This window comes from Grampus griseus (assembly GCF_964374135.1).
Source record: "Grampus griseus genome assembly, chromosome: 1".
NCBI classification, from domain to species: Eukaryota; Metazoa; Chordata; class Mammalia; order Artiodactyla; family Delphinidae; genus Grampus; species Grampus griseus.
Window position 1 is genome coordinate 160,888,861 of NC_139017.1, and position 15,148 is coordinate 160,904,008.

Here is a 15,148-nt window from a genome sequence, read left to right on the forward strand (position 1 = left end):
GCTCTGCCATCAGCCCTGATTGGGTTTTGAGTTGGATGATAATGAGGCCAGGGTATGGGGCAGGGCCAATATGGGAGCGTCTGTTCCTTCAATAAAACTTAATTGAACACATTATTCAGAACTGACCAGTACCCAGTCTAACTGGGGAAGGGTGTCACAAGACCAGGCCACAAGGAATGATGGAGACAGAGTGGAAAGCTCAGGCCTGAGGCAGGGGATGTGGCTGGAATCTGCTGCAGGTTTGAATCCTGACTCCACCATTCACAGGGTGGGTGTATGACCTGGCCAGTCATATTTCTCTCCTAGCCTGTCTCCTCAACAGTCAAATGAGGTAATGGCACTCATCCTGCCATTACCTCACTTTCCTGACTCCAGGACATCATGACTCTAGGGTATTAGACGGGATTGCCATTTGTAAACTGAAAGTTGCTCTCCATACATAATGGATGTTCCTGTTGTGATTCACGGCCTCCTGTGATGAAGGCCCTAAAGCAACTGTATACCCAGAGCCCAGAAAAGAAAAAGGATCCCATCTGAGGGATTAGGGAAGATTGCCTGGAAAAGGTGACCTTCCAGCTAGACTTTTAAGGATGAATTTTCTATATGGAAATGGAAGAGGGCATTCCAGGGGGAGGGACAGCCTGCACAAAGGCCTGGAAGTCGAATAGTGAAGGTGTACTTTGGGAACAGAAAATGGTCTGGTATATTTGGAGCACAGAGTGAATTGTGCGACCACATAGTGGAAGGCCTTGAATGCCAGGTTAAGACCAGGGCAGGTGGGACTTTCTTGGTGGTCCAGTGGCTAAGACTTTGCGCTCCCAATGCAGGGGGCCTGGGTTCGATCCCTGGTCGGTGAACTAAGATCCTGCATGCCACAACTAAGACCCGACGCAGCCAAATAAATAAATAAATATTTGTTTTAATAAAAGAGCAGGGCAGGTGGTGGGGGAGAGGGCAGATACTGACATTTGGGGATCAGCCAGGGAGGCTTTGAGGTAGAGACAGCCATGTGCTGGCTGGGGTGTGGCAGTCACTTGGGGGACATCTGAGGTGAAGAGAGAGAGAACTGGTGAGAAGTGGTTCAAGGAACCCTCCCCAGGAGGATCCATTTGAAGCCTGGGGAAGATCCCCAGGATGACATCAAGGTGGGCAAGACGCTGCAGAGCCCCCTCCAAGGGAGAGATGGGGATTGGTAGGGATGGAGAAAAAGCCGAGTCAGATGCCCCAGTCCAGGGAGGGATGCATGTGTGGGCACAGAGGGTGCCCACCAATAAACACCGAAGGTCTCTGAAGACCCTGCTGCCCAGCTTTGCTAGAGTGGGGAGGGGGCCAATCCCACCAGGAGAACCCCTTGCCAGGGAAGGTGTCACCTCCAGAAGCCCCTATGCAAACAGCAGTGGTTGCCAATGATTGGCTTTTTATATATCTGCCAGGTACTTCACTAACCTGTTCCCATGAGATCCCCCTATTTTATCTGGGTGAGGTGAAGTGACTGCTTGCGATCACACAGCCAGTGGCAAGGCCAGGACTTGAAGGCAGCACTCCCCGTTTCCTGAGAGGGCAGGAAAGAGCTGCTGGAGGTGTTTGGTGGGAAGGCTAAGATTCTGGCTGTTTGGGGCCAGGAATCTGGAAGGCGCAGGCTTCATGGAGAAGGAAAGATGGTGTCTGCCGCCACCTTGTGGTCATAGCGCCACTGGGGTGGCGTAGAGCTCAGCCGCCCAGGCTGCCGTAGGGGACCAGCGCCAGGGGCTGAACCTGTCATGGGGGGGCTGCTTTGGGCGCATGGGGGTCAGCTCTGAGGCAGGGGGTTGTGGTGTTCCTCTCAGTGCCTTTGAGAGGATTAAAAGAGATCATCTTTACTCCTGTAAAGACCCTTCACAGCCTTTACTCTATCTTTACAGTTGGGTAAACTCAGGACTCAGTGGGCAGGTCTAGGATTCTGGGGCCTAAAGATTATTTGGAGCCCTCTCTAAAAACAAATGTAAAGTTAAGAATAAAAAATGGAGAACTATATTCAATATCTTATGATAAACCAAAATAGAAAAGAATATTTTAAAAAAGAATATATTAATATATATCAAGATATGTATAACTGAATCACTTTGCTGTATAGCAGAAATTAACACAACATTGTAAATCAGCTATACTTCAATTAAAAAATTGATTAGAAAAAATATATATCATGCAAAACAACACCAAAAAAAGAATAAAAAATACCTGTAGCCACTCAAGGTCAGAGGACACAAGTGGGAAGGAGGGAAAGTCAGAGTGGAAAGATGCAGTGGTCTCAACCAATTGAAGTTCATGTAATTCTTTTTTTTGAATTTTATTTTATTTATTTTTTTTATAAAGCAGGTTCTTATTAGTTATCCATTTTATGCATATTAGTGTATACATGTCAATCCCAATTTCCCAATTCATCACACCACCACCACCACCACCACCCGCGGCTTTCCCCCCTTGGTGTCTATACGTTTGCTCTCCACATCTGTGTCTCAATTTCTGCCCTGCAAGCTGGTTCATCTGTACCATTTTTCTAGGTTCCACATATATGCGTTACTATACAAGATTTGTTTTTCTCTTTCTGACTTACTTCACTCTGTATGACAGTCTCTAGACTAATCCACGTCTCTACAAATAACCCAATTTCGTTCCTTTTGATGGCTGAGTAATATTCCATTGTATATATGTACCACATCTTCTTTACCCATTCATCTGTCGATGGGCATTTAGGTTGCTTCCATGACCTGGCGATTGTAAATAGTGCTGCAATGAACAGTGGGGTGCATGTGTCTTTTTGAATTATGGTCTTCTCAGGGTATATGCCCAGTACTGGTATTGCTGGGTCATATGGTAATTCTATTTTTAGTTCTTTAAGGAACCTCCATAGTGGCTATATCAATTTACATTCCCACCAACAGTGCAAGAGGGTTCCCTTTTCTCCACACCCTCTCCAGCATTTATTGTTTGTAGATCTTCTGATGATGCCCATTCTAACTGGTGTGAGGTGATACCTCATTGTAGTTTTGATTTGCAGTTCTCTAATAATTAGTGATGTTGAGCAGCTTTTCATGTGCTTCTTGGCCATCTGTATGTCTTTGGAGAAATGTTTATTTAGGTCTTCTTCTGTTTTGGGATTGGGTTGTTTGTTTTTTTAATATTGAGCTGCATGAGCTGTTTATATATTTTGGAGATTAATCCTTTGTCCTTTGATTCATTTGCAAATATTTTCTCCCATTCTGAGGGTTGTCTTTTCGTCTTGTTGGTAGTTTCCTTTGCTGTGCAAAAGATTTTAAGTTTCAATAGGTCCTATTTGTTTATTTTTGTTTTTATTTCCATTACTCTAGGAGGTGGGTCAAAGAAGATCTGGCTGTGATTTATGTCATAGAGTGTTCTTCCTATGTTTTCCTCTAGGAGTTTTATAGTGCCCGGTCTTACATTTAGGTCTCTAATCCATTTTGAGTTTATTTTTGTGTATGGTGTTAGGGAGTGTTCTAATTTCATTCTTTTACATGTAGCTGTCCAGTTTTCCCAGCACCACTTATTGAAGAGACTGTCTTTTCTCCATTGTATATCCTTGCCTCCTTTGTCATAGATTAGTTAACCATAGGTGCATGGGTTTATCTCTGGGCTTTCTATCCTGTTCCACTGATCTATATTTCTGTTCTTGTGCCAGTACCATATTGTCTTGATTATTGTAGCTTTGTAGTATAGTCTGAAGTCAGGGAGTCTGATTCCTCCAGCTCCAATTTTTTCCCTCAATATTGCTTTGGCTCTTCGGGGTCTTTTTTGTCTCCGTACAAATTTTACAATTTTTTGTTCTAGTTCTGTAAAAAAAATGCCACTGGTAATTTGATGGGGATTGCATTGAATCTGTAGATTGCTTTGGGTAGTATAGTCATTTTCACAATATTGATTCTTCCAATCCAAGAACATGGTATATCTCTCCATCTGTTTTGTATCATCTTTAATTACTTTCATCAGTGTCTCATAGTTTTCTGCATACAGGTCTTTTGTCTCCTTAGGTAGGTTTACTCCTAGGTATTTTATTCTTTTTTTACAATGGTAAGTGGGAGTGTTTCCTTAATTTCTCTTTCAGATTTTTCATCATTAGTGTATAGGATTGCAAGAGATTTCTTTGCATTAATTTTGCATCCTGCAACTTTACCAAATTCATTGATTAGCTCTAGTAGTTTTCTGGTGGCATCTTTAGGATTCTCTATGTATAGTATCATGTCATCTGCAAACAGTGACAGTTTGACTTCTTCTTTTCCAATTTGTATTCCTTTTATTTCTTTTTCTTCTCTGATTGCCGTGGGTAGGACTTTCAAAACTATGTTGAATAATAGTGGTGAGAGTGGACATCCTTGTCTTGTTCCTGATCTTAGAGGAAATACTTTCAGTTTTTCACCATTGGGAATGATGTTTGCTGTGGGTTTGTCGTATATGGCCTTTATTATGTTGAGGTAGTTTCCCTCTATGCCCATTTTCTGGAGAGTTTTTATCATAAATGGGTGTGGAATTTTGTCAAAAGCTTTTTCGGCATCTATTGAGATGATCATATGGTTTTTATTCTTCAACTTGTTAATATGGTGTATCACATTGATTGATTTGCATATATCGAAGAATCCTTGCATCCCTGGGATAAATCCCACTTGATCATGGGGGTGTTGATCACTTAACATCCTTTTAATGTGTTGTTGGATTCTGTTTGCTAGTATTTGGTTGAGGACTTTTGCGTCTATACTCATCAGTGATATTGGTCTGTAATTTTCTTTCTTTGTAGTATCTTTGTCTGGTTTTGGTATCAGGGTGATGGTGGCCTCATAGAATAAGTTTGGGAGTGTTCCTTCCTCTGCAATATTTTGGAAGAGTTTGAGAAGGATGAGTGTTAGAGCTTCTCTAAATGTTTGATAGAATTCAGCTGTGAAGCCATCTGGTCCTGGACTTTTGTTTGTTGGAAGATTTTTAATCACAGTTTCAATTTCATTACTTGTGATTGGTCTGTTCATATTTTCTATTTCTTCCTGGTTCAGTCTGGGAAGGCTATACCTTTCCAAGAATTTGTCCATTTCTTCCAGGTTGTCCATTTTATTGGCATAGAATTGCTTGTAGTAGTTTCTTAGGATGCTTTGTATTTCTGCAGTGTCTGTTGTAACTTCTCCTTTTTCATTTCTAATTTTATTGATTTGAGTCCTCTCCCTCTTTTTCTTGATGAGTCTGGCTAATGGCTTATCAATTTTGTTTACCTTCTCAAGGAACCAGCTTTTAGTTTTATTGATCTTTGCTATTGTTTTCTTTGTTTCTATTTCATTTCTTTCTGCTCTGATCTTTATGATTTCTTTCCTTCTACTAACTTTGGGTTTTGCTTGTTCTTATTTCTCTAGTTCCTTTAGGTGTAAGGTTAGATTGTTCATTTGAGATTTTTCTTGTTTCTTGAGGTAGGCTTGTATTGCTATAAACTTCCCTCTTAGAACTGCTTTTGCTGCATCCCATAGGTTTTGGATTGTTGTGTTTTCATTTTCATTTGTCTCTAGGTATTTTCTTATTTCCTCTTTGAGTTCTTCATTGATCTCTTGGTTATTTAATAATGTATTGTTTAGCCTCCATGTGCTTGTGTTTTTTATGTTTTTTTCCCTGTAATTGATTTCTAATCTCATAGAAATCAATTACAGGGAAATTTTTGTGGTCAGAAAAGATGCTTGACATGATTTCAATTTTCTTAAATTTACTGAGGCTTGATTTGTGACCCAAGATGTGATCTATCCTGGAGAATGTTCCATGCGCACTTGAGAAGAAAGTGTAATCTGCTGTTTTTGGATGGAATGTCCTATAAATATCAATTAAATCTATCTGGTCTATTGTGTCATTTAAAGCTTCTGTTTCCTTATTAATTTTCTGTCTGGATGATCTGTCCATTGGTGTAAGTGAGGTGTTGAAGTCTCCCACTATTATTGTGTTACTGTCGATTTCCTCTTTTATAGCTGTTAGCAGTTGCCTTTTGTATTGATGTGCTCCTATGTTGGGTGCATATAAATTTATAATTGTTATATCTTCTTCTTGGATTGATCCCTTGATCATTATATCATGTCCTTCCTTGTCTCTTGTAACATTCTTTATTTTAAAGTCTATTTTATGTGATATGAGTATTGCTACTCCAGCTTTCTTTTCTTTTTTTTTTTTTTAATTAATTCATTTATTTATTTATATTTTTGGCTGTGTTGGGTCTTTGTTTCTGTGCGAGGGCTTTCTCTAGTTGTGGCGAGCGGGCGCCACTCTTCATCACCGTGCACAGGCCTCTCACTGTCGTGGCCTCTCTTGTTGCGGAGCACAGGCTCCAGACACACAGGCTCAGTAGTTGTGGCTCACGGGCCCAGTCGCTCCGTGGCATGTGGGATCTTCCCAGACCAGGGCTCGAACCCGTGTCCCCTGCATTGGCAGGCAGATTCTCAACCTCTGCGCCACCAGGGAAGCCCTCCAGCTTTCTTTTGATTTCCATTTGCATGGAATATCTTTTTCCCTCCCCTCACTTCCAGTCTGAATGTGTCCCTAGATTGGAAGTGGGTCTCTTGTAGTCAGCATATATATGGGTCTTGTTTTTCTATCCATTCAGCAAGCCTGTGTCTTTTGGTTGGAGCATTTAATCCATTCACGTTTAAGGTAATCATTGATATGTATGTTCCTATTACCATTTTCTTAATTGTTTGGGGTTTGTTTTTGTAGGTCCTTTTCTTCTCTTGTGTTTCCCACTTAGGGAAGTTCCTTTAGCATTTGTTGTAGAGCTGGTTTGGTGGTGCTGAATTATCTTAGCTTTTGCTTGTGTGTAAAGCATTTGATTTCTCCATCGAATCTGAATGAGATCCTTGCTGGGTAATATTGGTTGTAGGTTCTTCCCTTTCATCACTTTAAGTATATCATGCCACTCCCTTCTGGCTTGTAGAGTTTCTGCTGAGAAATCAGCTGTTAACCTTATGGGAATTCCCTTGTATGTTATTTGTCATTTTTCCCTTGCTGCTTTCAATAATTTTTCTTGGCCTTTAATTTTTGCCAATTTGATTACTATGTGTCTCAGCGTGTTTCTCCTTGGGTTTATCCTGTATGGGACTCTGCGTTTCCTGGACTTAGGTGGCTATTTCCTGTCCCATGTTAGGGAAGTTTTTGTCTATAATCTCTTCAAATATTTTCTCGGGTCCTTTCTCTCTCTCTTCTCCTTCTGGGACCCCTATAAAGCCAATGTTGTTGCGTTTAATGTTGTCCCAGAGATCTCTTATGCTGTCTTCATTTCTTTTCATTCTTTTTTCTTTATTCTGTTCCGCAGCAGTGAATTCCACCATTCTGTCTTCCAGGTCACTTATCTGTTCTTCTGCCTCCATTATTCTGCTATTGATTCCTTCTAGAGTAGTTTTCATTTCAATTACTGTATTGTTCATCTCTGTTTGTTTGTTCTTTAATTCTTCTAGGTCTTAGTTAAACATTTCTTGCATCTTCTCGATCTTTGCCTCCATTCTTTATCCGAGGTCCTGGATCATCTTCACTATCATTATTCTGAATTCTTTTTCTGGAAGGTTGACTATCTCCACTTCATTTAGTTGTTTTTCTGGGGTTTTATCTTATTCCTTCGTCTGGTACATAGCCCTCTGCCTTTTCATCTTGTCTATCTTTCTGTGAATGTGGTTTTTGTTCCACAGCCTGCAGGACTGTAGTTCTTCTTGCTTCTGCTGTCTGCCCTCTTGTGGATGAGGCTATCTGAAGTTCATGGATTTCACTTTTGCCAATTTTACGGACACATATGACCTTGTGAACACAAGGCCATGGTCCTTCCTAGGGCCTATGCAAGTGTGAGGCCTTGACTGACAAATAAACCCCGTGGTGAGTCCACCCCTAGGCCTGGTAAGGTCAAGTATGAAATGCCCATGGGAGATTTGGGAATTCTGGAGGCAGAGCAGGATCTGGGTTCATGTCTCCCAGCCAATCCCCTCCACTACCAACCCCACTCCCGTGCCTCACAGGCAGGCTTTCACCCAGATCTTCCAGAGCTTCCTACCTGTAACTAAGCCCATACTCAATGTACCTTCTGTGTGGCCACCTACTAACAGTTAGGTTGCTCCAGCCAGGACTGCTCAGGGATCCTCTGTTCCATCAGTTGAATCCTCCTTTGCTTTCCAGGCTTGGAGGTCCAAGCCCATAAGCCCCAGGAAGCCTTCTCTGCCTGCCATTGCCTCCCCAGACAGTGCCAGCACTGTGCTTGGCACCAAGGCCTTTGGTCAGTACAGAGTTGTTGTCTGAGTCCCTGCAGTGCTGTCAGTCGGATATCACCCATGTGTGGTCAGTCTAGATGGACACATCCTAAGCCCCTCCTCTTACAGCCAGGCTGGGGCATGGAGGGTGGGAGACAGAGAGAGAGAGGACTCAGACCCAGAGACAACACCTCTGACATATGGGTCACTACCGTAACAGGGGGCTTACATTGTTTTGCAGGAATTTGGAATCAGCTCCTGTCCAGCGCAAGCTGGCTAAGACTGGTCGGGGCCGCTGACCCTAAAACTGGGCCTGCACAGGTGTCTGATGAATGACCTTTTGACATCAGAGGGCCAAAAACTCCACCTCAGATCATGCTAAGCACCTCCGTTGTTGAACATGCATCCTATAAAGAAGCCACGTCACTCAGATACACCTGTGCAGAACCCTGATTACCTCACCCTTTCCCTACCGCTGACCACCTTTCCACACACGTAAGACCCTGCTTCTTCATCCCCCACCCCTTGCCTTTGGGGAGGCAGATCTGAGATTTGTTCTCTTGTCTCCTCACTTGGCTGCCTCGTGAATAAACCCTTTCTCTGCTGCAAACTTCGGCATCTCAGTGTCTGGCTTGCCATGTGTCAGGCAGACGAACCTGGATCGGTAACACTAGGTCTGCCTGACTCAAGGTGTCAGGCTGTCTTTGCTCAACCTCAGTACTGGACCGTCCAGGCTGAACCACCCCTTCCCACCCCTGACCCACATCTCCTTCCGCTCTCATTCTGGATTCTCCATCCACTCAGTACAACCAGGATGGTGAAGAGAAGCTCAAAGGGGTCCCAGGGGCCCATGGGAGTGGAATAGCAAGGAAGGGGCCCTTTTGGAGCCCCACACTGTACAAGGGGAAAGACTGGACTTTCATCTGTTTATTCACTGCTTATCCTCAGTCTGAGCACAGATCCTGCCACACTGTGCACAATAAATATTAGTTGAATGAATGAATTTGAGGCAGCAGCTCAGGGTAGGGGAACCTTCTTGGGTGGGGAAATCATCCCTCCAGGTTGACCTCATTCACCTCTGGGTGCTTCTCCTGGTCCTCTGGGGGTGGGGATCTGGGCTGGGTTTCCTACAGTTCTTTTTTTTCATATAAATTTATTTATATATTTATTTTTGGCTGCATTTGGTCTTCGTTGCTGCGCATGGGCTTTCTCTAGTTGCGGCGAGCAGGGGCTACTCTTCCTTGTGGTGCGCAGCTTCTCACTGAGGTGGCTTCTCGTTGTGGAGCACAGGCTTTAGGCGCGCGGGCTTCAGTAGTTGTGGCTCGCGGGCACTAGAGTGCAGGCTCAGTAGTTGTGGCGCACAGGCTTAGTTGCTCCGCTGCATTGGCAGGCGGATTCTTAACCACTGCGCCACCAGGGAAGCCCCCTACAGTTCTTAGTAAATATTTTCAACTTTGCTGTGTCTTCCTTCTCTTTCTCTCTGGAGCAACATCCTGACTATCAGAGGAAGCTGCTGTGTGAGTTTGGCAAGTCACTTCCCCTCTCTGAGCCTCCAGCTCCTCATTTGTTAAAAATACTCACTTTCAGACTTCCCTGGTGGCGCGGTGGTTAAGAATCTGCCTGCCAATGCAGGGGACACAGGTTCGAGCCCTGGTCCGGGAAGATCCCACATGCAGCAGAGCAACTAAGCCCATGTGCCACAACTACTGAGCCTGTGCTCTAGAGCCCGTGAGCCACAACTACTGAGCCCACGTGTCACAACTACTGAAGCTCGTGCGTCTAGAGCCCGTGCTCTGTAACAAGAGAAGCCACCGCAATGAGAAGCCCACATACTGCAACGAAGAGTAGCCCCCACTCACTGCAACTAGAGAAAGCCTGTGTGCAGCAACGATGACCCAATGCAGCCAAAAATAATAAATAAATTAATTTAAAAAAAATTTTTAAACTTACTTTCAAGGTTTTAAATTATTCAATTGAAATATTTATTATGACTTTTCATGTGCCAGGCACTGCATAAGACCCATAGATTTAAAGACTGAAGGCGATAATAGCTTTAAAGCACAGCAGTGCCTGACACATAAAGAGTGGTGTCAGTTATAGTTCTCCATGCTCACCCAGTATCTCCCAACAGAATGCCTCCCTCATTTAGGACCCTCTTTCAGAAACCAGTTCCAGTCCACAATTTCCATGGATGAGGAGAAGTCTGGGCCAGTGGATGAGCTGTGGACAGCAGAACAGGAGAAAGGAATAGGAACCAAATAAGGGTGCTAATGTCAGACATGGCCAGTAGATGGCAGCAGCGTCCGTAAAATGAGCTTGTCCTCCTGCAGCCTCTCCTAAATTTCTCCCAGACCAGGCTGCATTCATACAGTGAACACATTAGTGTGAACAAGTGTGTGTCCTGGTGGGAGGTGTGTGTACAAAGAAGTGTGTGTGCATGTGTACGTCAACAATACGTGTACAGGTGCCAGGAGTGAGTCTGGGTGAGAGAACAGAACGTACCCAGCAGTGTGGAGGGGTGTGGTGGGAGGAGGTTCGTGCACCCAGTCAGGTATGTGTACGTGTTGCCTCCGGGTCAGTGTAGGTCTATTTGCATGTGGCTGTGTGGTGTGTATGGACTCCCCCCGAACCCCCAGAGCAGCCTCTTAACCTTTTGGGTCCTGGAGCCCTGGGCACCCAATGAATCCCGTGGCAAAGCACATACTTGACACAGAGTGCATACCCCATTTCAGAGGGTTCTGGAATCACTGTGAACCCCCTGGGGGTTCCCCTGGGTAAGGGATTACATCCAAATGTTAATAGAATGGAGAACTATGGATGACGTTTTGCCCCTTCTTTTCAAGCTTATTCTCAGTTTCTATAATGAGCATTTTATAGTGACCATAAACATCACTGAAGAAAAAAAAAACCCCTGTGTTCCCTTCCACCAGTCTTTCCTTCCCTCTCCTCCCAACCCCTTAGGAAGCAGCTGGGTTCCCCTATGTCTGGACGAGCTGTAGGGCCCAGCAGCTTGCTGAGAGAGGGCAGGTCTTGCTCAGTATGGGGGTGCTCTGATAGCAGCTGCGGGATACGCAGGCAGGGCCAAGGGTCAGCACAGTGCAGTCAGAGAAGGCTTCCTGGAGGCAGTGGAAGCGGCACTGACTTGGAAGTGTGAAGAAGCTGGCACCTGAGAGAAGTCTGCCCATCCCGCCCCATTGCTCGGAGAACCGCCTGCCCTTGGGCTGGGCCTCAGCAGTCCCCTTCCGGTAGAGGGTCCCCCTCTCTCTCCAAGGGATTTTGAGGTGGCAGGCAGGAAAGATTGAACTTAGACTCCTAGCATCCTCTATTGGGAAGGAGCACGAGAGGTCATCTGGATTTTTCAGGCAACTGGAAGCTACTGAAGGTTAAAAGCAGAGTGTGTTTCCCCATTAATAATAAGGTGCCCTCGTTACATGCACAGCTGTTGTCTTGCTGGGTCCTCAAGAGAATCCTGGCAAGTTAGTTACAGTAATTGTTATCCTATTTTACAAAAGAGGAAAGTGATGCCCAGAGTGGTCCTGCAGATGCGCTTTTCCTCAGGGCAACTCCAGAGGTGAATTAAAAAATCTCGACGGTGCACATACTCACATAAACGCCTAATGCTCTGGCACGTGCTTCCCTCTCCCCACTCCCCTCCTCTCCCTCCCCTGCCCGCCTCACCTTCAGAGCTGTTCTTCCCAGTCTCAGTGGGAGTTGGCTCTGGGCAGAGCTGCGGAGCCTCTGGGAGGTCTGGACTTGAGCCGCTCCCTGAGTAGACTGAGGCCAAGCAGTCAAGGCCCTCCCTACCCCCCTGCAGCCCGGTAGCCCTGCCTCCACCGCTGCCCACACAGTCTGCAGCTGGGGGTGGGGTGAGATCCCAGTCTGGGTCAGGGCACCCACCTGAGTTGGAGCTTTTCACCTTGACACAGCAGGGCCCAGGTGGGCAGCCCAGGGCTGGGGCTCGAAAGGGAGGTTGCCCCAGAGGGGAAGAGGGGCTCTGTGCCCTGGTGCTCTCTTAAGGACCCAGTCACACATGGTGGGGAGGCACATCCTGGGCAGGAAGTTCCCGTTACAGAGTTATTGAGTAACCAACCATCAGGGCGAGGAGACCTGGGGTTTCTATGACCAAAGGCAGGGTCACGGTAGGGCAGGTGGGAGGAGGGTGGAAGCGGGGAGGAAGGTTAGTGGGGGCCCCAAGAGGCGTGTGGGCAGGGCTCTGAAGGACAAGGGCCTTAGATTAGGGGGTGGGCCACAGCGAAGAAGGAGGAGCCAGTCTGGAGGGGTGGGGGTGGGAGACGCTCTAGGAAGTGGCTACAGCTGCCTGGTGTGTCTATCTCTCCCGTCAGGTGGGGTTCTTAAGGACAGTGTAGCATCTCCCTCTGAGACAGGTCCTGAGGGTAGGGCTACCCTCTCCACTCAGTGTAAGCAGGCAGGTCTATGTCACCCCCCAGACTGGGGCCCCCTCATGAGCGGACCACAGAGGGTGAGCAAAAGAAGCAGCCAGAGGGCTGCTCTGGTGGCGCAGTGGTTGAGAGTCCGCCTGCCGATGCAGGGGACATGGGTTCGTGCCCCGGTCCGGGAGGATCCCGCATGCCACGCAGCGGCTGGGCCCGTGAGCCATGGCCGCTGAGCCTGCGCGTCCGGAGCCTGTGCTCCGCAACGGGAGAGGCCACAACAGTGAGAGGCCCGTGTACCACAAAAAAAAAAAAAAAGAAAGAAACAGCCAGAGATGTGGACACTGAGAATAGGCCTCACTTTATTGGGAAAACAGAAGGTTGGGTCCTTGGTCCCAAAATGGGACCTGGGAGAGGCAAAAGCCAGGTGTTTAAGTCAAGTTCATTTTGACATGCCTGCCTCCGTCACCCCCAAAGGGGGGCAGCTCCAATTACAAACACCAGGCCCCCAGGGGATCTCTGGTTTTTCCCAGTCTCTGGGCAAATGCCCAGGGGATTTTACCAATAGATGTCTGCTTCTGGGATAAAGGAACATGAGGGAAATGTCTCTTTCTCTCCCAGGACGGCAGCACACTCAGAACCCATCAATTCCTGCCTCTGCCCCTCCATTGTGCAGAGGCCCAGAGAGGGACAGAGCCCTGCCCAGGGGCACACAGTCAGCAAGTGGAGGATGGAGAGTCAAACCCACATGCCCTGTGTCCTGGCTTGGGACTCATTCCAAGAGGAGATTCTAGAAGATGAGCCCCACTAGATGGATGTCACCTGCACCAACACCCGCCAAGGGACCATCCCCATGACTCAAACATGCAAGCCAAAAGGCCCAGGCCAGTGCCACCCGGGGACCTTTCTTCCCTCCCAAGTTGTGCCCCAATCTCAGGTCCCTGGGCGGGCAGCCCCGGTGAGGACAAAAGGGGACAGCTATGTAGAAGGTACTTGGAGAGAAAACATCCTCTTGAAATTTGCTTCTCCGATGCATGCTGTCCCCGCTTCTGAAACTCAAGGAGATGGTTAAAAAGTAAAGTTCTTTGCTCCTGACCCACCTATAGCACTTAAGAGACGGGGGTCGGAGCAGGTATAAGGTGTCACGTTAGATGACATTAAAAAGCTCCATTTGTTGAGCACTTACTATGCACCAGGCATAGTGTTACCAAACCAGGTTCCTCTGCCTGACACTCCTTCACCCACTCCGTAGAATAACTGCCCTGTGCCAGTTGCAGTGTCAGTTGCCGAGAACACTTGTGTGACCCAAACAGACAGGTCCTTCGCTCATAGCCTCTTTGTAAATCTTCACAACTTCTTACCAGATAAGCGTTGTCTGTCAGCCACGATGGAGGAAATGGGCTCAAAGAGTGAAGTGACTTTCCCAAAGTCACACAGCAAAGACATGGCAGGCAGTCAAAAAAAATCACAGAACAAGCAGGTCTTCCAAGGCAGGGAGAAACTGGAAGGGAGAGCGACCTGCCAACGTCACAGCAGTTTCTTGGATGGCTGGCCTGTGCCCCTGCTGCCAAGGCGATGAGGCACGGAGCCTGGCAGGAGGATGCTCAGTTCACACCTGTCAGCCGGACACAAGGGTCTCCCTAGTACCACCAGTGTAATCACAGAGTGTCCTCTTGGGAGCCAGGAGGAGGAAAGCCGAGGAAGTGCACTCGACAGACCCAAAACAGCATCCTGGCTGGCCCAGCCATGGACAAGCCGTGTAGCCTTGGGCAAGTCATTCCCTTCTCTGAGCCTCAGTTTCCTCATCTGTAAAATAGGGGTAATAATGCCTACTTCACAGTCATGCTGTGAAGATGAAATGTGACCCCATGTAAAGTGCCTAGAACAATGAAGGGCCCTGCATGCTGTATTATCTGTTATGCTTACACTGGCCTCGCACTGAGATCTATGCCTGGGAAGAGCTGCGCACAGGTGGGGCTCATGAAGGTGGTGCTCATGGAGCCAGAACCGGAGCGACCCCCAAGCCTAGCGCTCCACTCCGTCAGGAAGGCACCTCACCAGCCCCTCTCTGGCCCCCATTTTGAATTTCCAAGCTGCCCACCACCAGAGCCACACAGCCTGCTATTCTAGCCCCTGCTAGAGAGTCCTGACCCTCTCCTGTCACTCCCCCCAACACCCAGCACTATGTGCTCAGTGCCCAGAAATGACATAAAGGAAGACATGATGATGAGAATATAAACGATAAGAGAAAGGAGTGTGTGTGTGTGTGCGAGTGAGTGTGAATGCTGGTGCCAGGATCCGGGGGGATCACTTCCTAGGTGTTTTGGAGCCTCCAAGCTGGCTCCCAGCCTGGATCTGCAGTAGCTGCCAGGCGGGAAGGCACGCCGAGGCCAGGCTAAGGATCTGCTGCTGATGACAGAGGGGCTGGTCTTTGGGCGGAGGCCCAGCAGGGGCCCAGCCTGGACTGTTGTTCCTTGAAGTCCTCTCAGGACATAGTGACCCCTCTCCATCTTGGGGAAC